General features: G+C 32.1%; 1 pseudogene; it reads left to right on the plus strand.

Annotated features, from left to right (window-relative positions):
* Positions 1–5,082: 5,082 nt before the first annotated feature.
* LOC146882417 (uncharacterized) lies at positions 5,083–7,777 on the plus strand (annotated as a pseudogene).
* Positions 7,778–7,994: the final 217 nt, after the last annotated feature.

Here is a 7,994-nt window from a genome sequence, read left to right on the forward strand (position 1 = left end):
AGTTATAAACGAAGACCTCAAATGAATTAAATAAGCTTCAATTAACTCGCCAATAAAAAAAAAAATAAGACAAATATAAAGATAGGTTGATTCTCTAATTCTTTCATAGCCAAATGTTTCATTGGCTATCAAATGATTATCATTCATTTAAGTTATAAACGAAGACCTCAAATTAATTAAATAAGCTTCAATTAACTCACCAATATTTTAATTCATTTCAAGCATCTGGACTGAGATTGTTATACTTAAATCATTTCAAGCGTCTATGATTAAAGTAATAATTTATTCTTCTACCCTTTGATTAAGTAAACTAGTATACAAGCATTACAAGAAAATTGGCTATTATCTAGGAAAAATTATCTACGAAATATTTTTCAGAGAATTTTTTTTTTTATCTACGAAATATGATCATAGATAACGTAAAAGTTCGTAGGTAACAAATCATTACATTACATACGAAACTTTAGTAGGAAGCATGATTGACTTTGGTGGGAATCTTTTATACGAAGTGTTACCTATGAAATTCAGTGTAGATAACTAATATCATAAAAAAATATAAAAATTATTTAAAAGAAACTTACCTACAAATATTTTGTAAAATTTAAATTATTTTTTATTAAAAATATAATTTTTGTAAGCTACACACACATTATGTAATATTATAGGTTTGAGGAAAATTTTTTTCTAAAAAGTTAAAAACACATCAAGCTACAAACCACAACCTCCCTCGAAACCTCCTTCAAAAAAATTGAACTCCAGTGCTCGCTCCAAACCTCCACACAAACTCGACTCTGGTGCAACAATGGTGTAGTAGCACACAACGTAGCAGCTTACGTCTTCATACCAAGCAATGTAGCAATAATGCGAATAATTTGCGCGTTCACGATCTAGCTCCAGCCACACCAAAACGAGGTTCAAGTTGAGGTTCACGTTCACGATCACAAAACCCCCTTCACCATCCAAAAATTTGCGTACGGGAAGGAATCAGAAACCCTCGACGAATTGGGAAAGAATCGTAAGTGATGGGTTTAGGGTTTTACATTTTGGCATTTATGTTAGTATCTAAACCATTGTTTCAATTGATTTTGTCTTGGTTTTTTTTGTTTTGTTACTCTGTTTTTTCCTTTGGCTCTATTGCTCCATTTCACTGCATTCTAGCACCTCATATTTTTGTTTCCTAGGCTGTTATAATAGAACATTGTGAAAGAGTTCATGTTAGTGTAGGCTGTTAGCACTACATGTACCTTATCATTTTGATTACTTTTCACCTTACAAGGCTTAGAACATGGAAGGTAGAGCATAAACTGTTTATTTAAAAATTAAGAAAAAATGGTTGGTGTAAGAGAAGTGATGAGTCAAAAATGATAATTTTAAATTTTAAATACAATATAAAGGAGTTTTTTAGATATGATAATTTTCTTGAATCCTCCATCTTTTCATGCCACACCATTTTTTATGAACTTGTTAGAGATTTTGGGAAGTCAAACCTATAAAGAGCAATCAAAATCTATAGCTGAATTTGGTTTGTCTAGAAAAGAGTATATGTTGATGTTTAACCATTCTTACCATAATCATGTATGAATTTAAGCCCGAAGCTATAGCTAGCCATATATGGAGTCTATGAAATCTGATGTTATACTAATTTATCGTAACTTAGCGAGAAAAAGATGATTAGGCACTATTGTGATTAAAACTCCTCATATAGGTCAATGCTTCACCCTTTTTGGCATCTATATCTCCTTTCTCGGTGTGGTATTTTTGATCATGGAAGGAGATTGATGTTAGCACATTTTGAAGGTATGGTGCAGCAAAACGTACATTAACCTTTTTGGCATTGATGTCAAGCTTGGTTTGATAGGTTATTTTGTGATTCCAGCATATTTGATCATGTTTAGGCATTTCATTCCCATGCTCATGCATAAAGAAACATGTCCAAACCCTTTTCATTGCATTTAGTCCCAAAAATATGCGTGAAACACATTTTCTAAAATGTTGTCAAAACTAGTTTTGGTGAATTTGTTGTTTAGTTTAGTTTGAAACATGAATTTTGAGCATTTCAAGTATTTGGTTCAGTTTGATCAATCATTTTACGAATTTCTACATATCAAAACATGTTTATCTCATTCACATTGCATAAAACTAGACCTTTGACTATCTAAGACCAAAACCACAAGCTACAATAGTCTAAAATAGGTTATAACTTAAGAATTGAACTCTTTATGTATTTCAGTCAATCATGTATGTTTCTTTGTATTTAAGCATGTTTATTTAGCGTATAGGATCATGTGTGAGCCATCAATTATCCCATTCCATGCATTTTTATAGATTTTGACCCATTGAGTACATTCTAGGTTTTCTAGTCTAGCTTAAATTGGGAATTTCATTCTACATTCATCCTTTTGGTAAATTTTCTGTTTTAGCAGTTCATTTGCATCATATTAAACATGTTTAGATGATAGTCCCATGCATTTATGCACTGCTATACGTTTTCAACCATGATTGCGCAAAAATCGACATAATTAGCATGTTTTTCTCTTTTGAACATTGTGGTTTGGATAGTTATTTGGTGAGTTTGTGGCTACTGCACAATTTTGATCATTCTTTCTGCATATTTCAGTGTATTAGAACTTTGTGACTCCATTCATAGTTCAAGGAACTCATAATTCATATTGACATGCATAATTTCATTCATTTGTAGTAGATAGTTTGCATTCATGTAGGTTCAAATTTCTAGTTTCTAAATTCATGCATATCTTAGGAAATGATGTGTTTTAAGAGTTAGTTTACATCATAGTATACATGCTCAAACTATAAAAACAATATCTCATACATAGCACACAAACAGAACATGAAATCTATACCAATTTTCATGTGTGAAACACTTTTTTTTTATTAAAAGTGTTGTCAAGCTTGGTGTGATAGGTGATTTTTTGATTCCAACATATTTGATCATGTTTAGGCATTTCTTCCCATGCTCATGCATAAAGAAACATGTCTAGACCCTTTTCATTGCATCTAGTCCAAAAAATCTGCATGAAACTCAATTTCTAAAATGTTGTGAAAACTAGTTTTGGTGCATTTGTTGTCTAGTTTAGCTTGAAACATAAATTTTGAGCGTTTGGAGTATTTGGCTCAGTTTTATCAATCATTTTACAAATCTCTACATATCAAAACATGTTTAGCTTATTCACATTGCATAAAACTAGACCTTGGAATATCTAAGACCTAAACCACAAGCTAGATTAGTCTAAAATAGGCTATAACTTAAGTATTGAACTTTTTATGTATTTCAGTCAATTCTATATGTTTCTTTGTATTTAAGCATGTTTGTTTAGTGTATAGGATCATGTTTAAGCCATTAATTATCACATTCCATGCATTTTATATATTTTGACCCATTAAGTACATTCTAGGTTTTCTAGTCTAGCTCAAATTGGGAATTTCATTCTACATTCATCCTTTTGATAAATTTTCTATTTTAGCAGTTCATTTGCATCATATTAAACATGTTGACATGATAGGTCCATTCATTTATGCACTGCTATATGTTTTGAGCCATGATTGCACAAAAATAGGCATAATTAGCATGGTTTTCTCTTTTGAAAATTGTGGTTTGGATAGTGTTTGTGTGAGTTTGTGGCTACTAGACAATTGTGATCATTCTTTCTGCATATTTCCTTGTATTAGAACTTTGTCACAGCATTCACAGTTGAAGGAACTCAGAATTCATATTGACATGCATAATTTCATCCATTTATAGTAGATAATTTGCATTTATCTAGGTTCAAATTTGCATATCTTAGGCAATCTTGTGTTTTAAGAGTTAGTTTGCATCATATTATACATTCTCAAACTATAAAAACAATATCTCATACATAGCACACAAACAGAACACGAAATTTGCACCAATTTTCATGTGCTATGAAACACTTTTTTTATATTAAAAGTGTTGTCAAGCTTGGTTTGATAGGTGATTTTGTGATTCCTGCATATTTGATCATGTTTAGGCATTTCATTCCCATGCTCATGCATAAAGAAACATGTCTAGACCCTTTAACCTAGAACTACACATGACAGAACTTCATTTATATGCATTGGTGCATTTTACATTAAATTTTGTATTATCTAGTGAGCACATGATTTTAATAAATTTAAGGTGGGTCAATTTGTCTTAGATCACAATTTTTATACTCATGCACATATCTATCCTTTTTCTTTTTGTCGACAGAGTTGCATCATCTGAGATCCTAGCTTGGCTTTTTTGTTGGTGAGTAGGTTAAAGTTCTAGTCCTGAAGTCACACTATCCTCATAAAACTTCTTTAAGGCACTAGATTGTTGACTTTTTTTTACTGATATCTCTTATTTTTGGGTGCATCCATTTGTTACTATTTAAAATTCTGATACACACTTACCACTTATTATATATTATATATGTAAGAAATAAATACTATAAACACTACGATAGTTAAATAAATTATATATGTAAGAAATCTAAATAATAATAAACTTATTTTTGATATGGCATTGGTATGAATGCCTTTTCAAAATTCATCCATAAACACTATTTTGCTTTCCTAATTCATCTTGGGTGGATCTTGTATGATGAAGTTAATTATCCTTTGCTAGAATCTTTTTCAAGGTCTAGGTTTCATGTATTTTATTTATTGTTACTAAGTTTCATGTATTTTATTTATTGTTACTAAGTTACCTTTGGTGTATTCATCACTATTGTTATTTTAATATTGAGAACCCCTTGCTTTTCTTCAAACATGACTTTACACCCTACACTTTATAATTTAATGCATTATAGATGTTTCATTGTATTTATCAGTTGCTAGTAATTTGATCCTTGCTATTATGTATACCTATATTAATTGGTCAATGGGGTCAATGATCTGTCTCTTTTTGTATTTATCGCATTTGTAAGTTACGCTAGTCCTATTATACTGAAAAAACATAGATACATGAGCATAAGTATCGTTACTTCTGGTGTAAATCAAAATTAGATTTTTTCCTTCCTTTTATTCATGACAACATAAAGATATTCTAATATATATGTATCTTTTTAAAATACACAAATCATGACTTCATTTCCTTCAAGTCGTGGTTGGATGTATGATAGGATGTATAAGGGTAGAAGAGGTTTCATACATACTTTCGTAGTTGGGGTTGAAGAGTATGTCAAAATAACCTGTCAATAAAAAAGTTATGTTAATGAAAGGCAACTTAAATGCCCATGCAATAAATGTGAGTGTACAAGGATTTATGATATTCAAACAATCAAGGTCCACCTCTACAAGCATGGTTTTATGCATGACTACTTTATTGGAATTGATCACAGGGAATCCATAGAGTATAATTTCCATAATGTTCATGATGCTTCAGGAAGCAGTATACATGTGACTGAAGATGAAACAATTAACTCGATGCATGACATGTTGTGTGATGCTCTTAGACACCATGGGTCATTTGAAATACCAGAAATGAACTTTGAAGAGTCTCCAAATGAAGCAACTCAATGATTTTATAATCTATTAGTTGAGTCAAATGAACCATTATTTGAAGAGTCATCAGAGTTTAAATTATCAATTTGTGTTAGAATTTTAGCATGCAAGTCGAATTGGAATGTACCTAACTAATGTGTAGATTTTATAACAAAAATGCTTCGAGATATAATCCCAATGAATAGAGCCCAGAAAATTACTATGATGCTAAACGATTAGTATTAAGGCTTAGACTGACTACTAGAAGGATTGATTGTTGCATACAAGGTTGCATGCTATTTTATGACAATGGATATGGGAAAAATGATGGAGCACTTATCCGCTGCAAATATTTTGATATGCCTAGGTATCGTGATCGCAACACAAGAGCAAAAGCAAAAAAGCTTGTTCCGGTGAAGACAATGTTCTATTTACCTCTAATTCCAAGGTTGTAGAGATTGTTTGCATCAATGAAAATTGTTGGTCACATGTCTTGGCATCACGAAAATAGAAGTAGCTTGGGTGTGTTACGTCATCCCTCATATGGTGAATCTTGGAAGCATTTTGATTGGGCATATCCAGACTTTGTAGCCGATCCACGCAACATACGCCTAGGTTTATGCTCTGATGGATTTAACCCATTCACTCAATGAGCAATCCCTTATTTTTGTTGGCCAGTAATTGTCACCACATACAATCTTCCTCCTGAAATATGCATGACAAAGCCATTTATGTTCTTAAATTGTCTAATACCTGGTCCACGCAATCCAAAGGCAGGAATTATGTGTATCTTGAACCTTTGGTGGACGATCTAAAGAAGTTGTGGACTGATGTAGAAACATATGATATTTCAAGAAAGAAGAATTTTATCATTAGAGCCAGTTTAATGTGGACTATAAATGATTTCCCTGCATATGGGATGTTATCTAGTTGGGGTACTTAAGGTAAATTGGCCTGTCCACATTGTATGGAGCATTCAAAAGCCTTTACATTAGAAAATGGGTGGAAAATTGCTGGTATGACTCACATCATAGGTTTTTACCTAGAGGTCATGCATTTAGAAAAAAAGAAAAGCCTTCTTAAAAGGGAAAGTTGAAACCGATGGCCTACCACCTACAATGACGCCTGATTTGGTTTGGGGAAGAGTAAAGGATTTACCAATGGCCACAAAAAATCCTCGTTTGCCAAAATTACAAGGATATGGCTAGTTTCATAATTGGAAGAAAAAAAGTATATTTTGGAATCTTCCTTATTGGAAAGATAATCTCTTACGATACAACCTAGATTTCATGTACATAGAAAAAAAGTTTCTTTGACAATATATTGAACATTGTCATGAATGTCAATGGTAAAACAAAAGACAATGAGAAAGTAAGGATGGATCTCGCTTTGTATTGTAGTCGTCCTGACATAGAGCTCAAACCGCTAGCTAATGGCAAAAGGTTTAAGCCAAAAGCCAATTACTCTTTAAGTATAAAGGAAGCAACATTAGTTTATCGTTGGATAAAAGAATTCAGGATGTCTCTGATGGTTATTCATCAAACTTGGCAAGATGTATTGATGTTGAAAAGGGAAGGATACATGGGATGAAAAGCCATGATTGTCATGTGTTCATGGAGTGCTTATTTCCTATTGCATTTAGTATATTGTCAATGCATGCTTTGAATCCCTAATCGAAATAAGTCATTTCTTTAAAGACTTATGCTCTACGACATTGAGGCATGAAGATTTGGTTAAAATGGAAGAAAGAATTTCACTAATTCTTCGCAAGTTGGAGAGATTATTTCCCCCTGCCTTCTTTGATTCAGTGGAACATCTCCCAATTCACCTTGCATATGAAGCTAGAGTTGGTGGCCCAATTCAATATAGGTTGCTGTATCCTTTTGAAAGGTAATACATGATCAATGTATTTCATATAAAATGCATTTCTTTAACTATTGCGAAGCATGACCCATTTATTATATTTGTATAGATTTTTGGGAGATTCAAAGCGATCAATAAAAAATAAGGCAAGGATTGAAGGATCAATATGTGCATCTTACATACACCGAGAAACAACTTATTATTGTTCCCATTATTTCAAAAGTTATATGTTGTCAGTGCAAAGTAGTAGAAATGAAATGGGAGTTGAAAGCCATCAATTCATTGGTTAACCCAAAGAGAATGGGATTCGGTCCATGTTCATGTGTTGATCAATTGCCAAGAAGTGAAACCATACCTTGAGTAAATATTTTCCAACTATCCATTCCTTTCTTATAATAAAATTAACTCTTTTATTAAATTAACCTTCTGAATGACTTATTTGAATAGGTCATTCCTTCAATCTCAGGACTCAACGGCCTCTAGTCGCATACATGCTGATTTTCCTAAATGGTTCAAGAATCAACTATGTACTTGAAAATAAATTAACTTCTTCAATATTTAATAAATAAAATGACATTGAGTTTATGTTGTAATGTACGTTTACAATGAGGCTTTAAGTGTGACAAACCAACACTTGAGAGATTTAT

Source organism: Vigna unguiculata, chromosome 10, assembly GCF_037176805.1.
Source record: "Vigna unguiculata cultivar grain cowpea cultivar isolate G323 ecotype 2 chromosome 10, ASM3717680v1, whole genome shotgun sequence".
Lineage (NCBI taxonomy): Eukaryota > Viridiplantae > Streptophyta > Magnoliopsida > Fabales > Fabaceae > Vigna > Vigna unguiculata.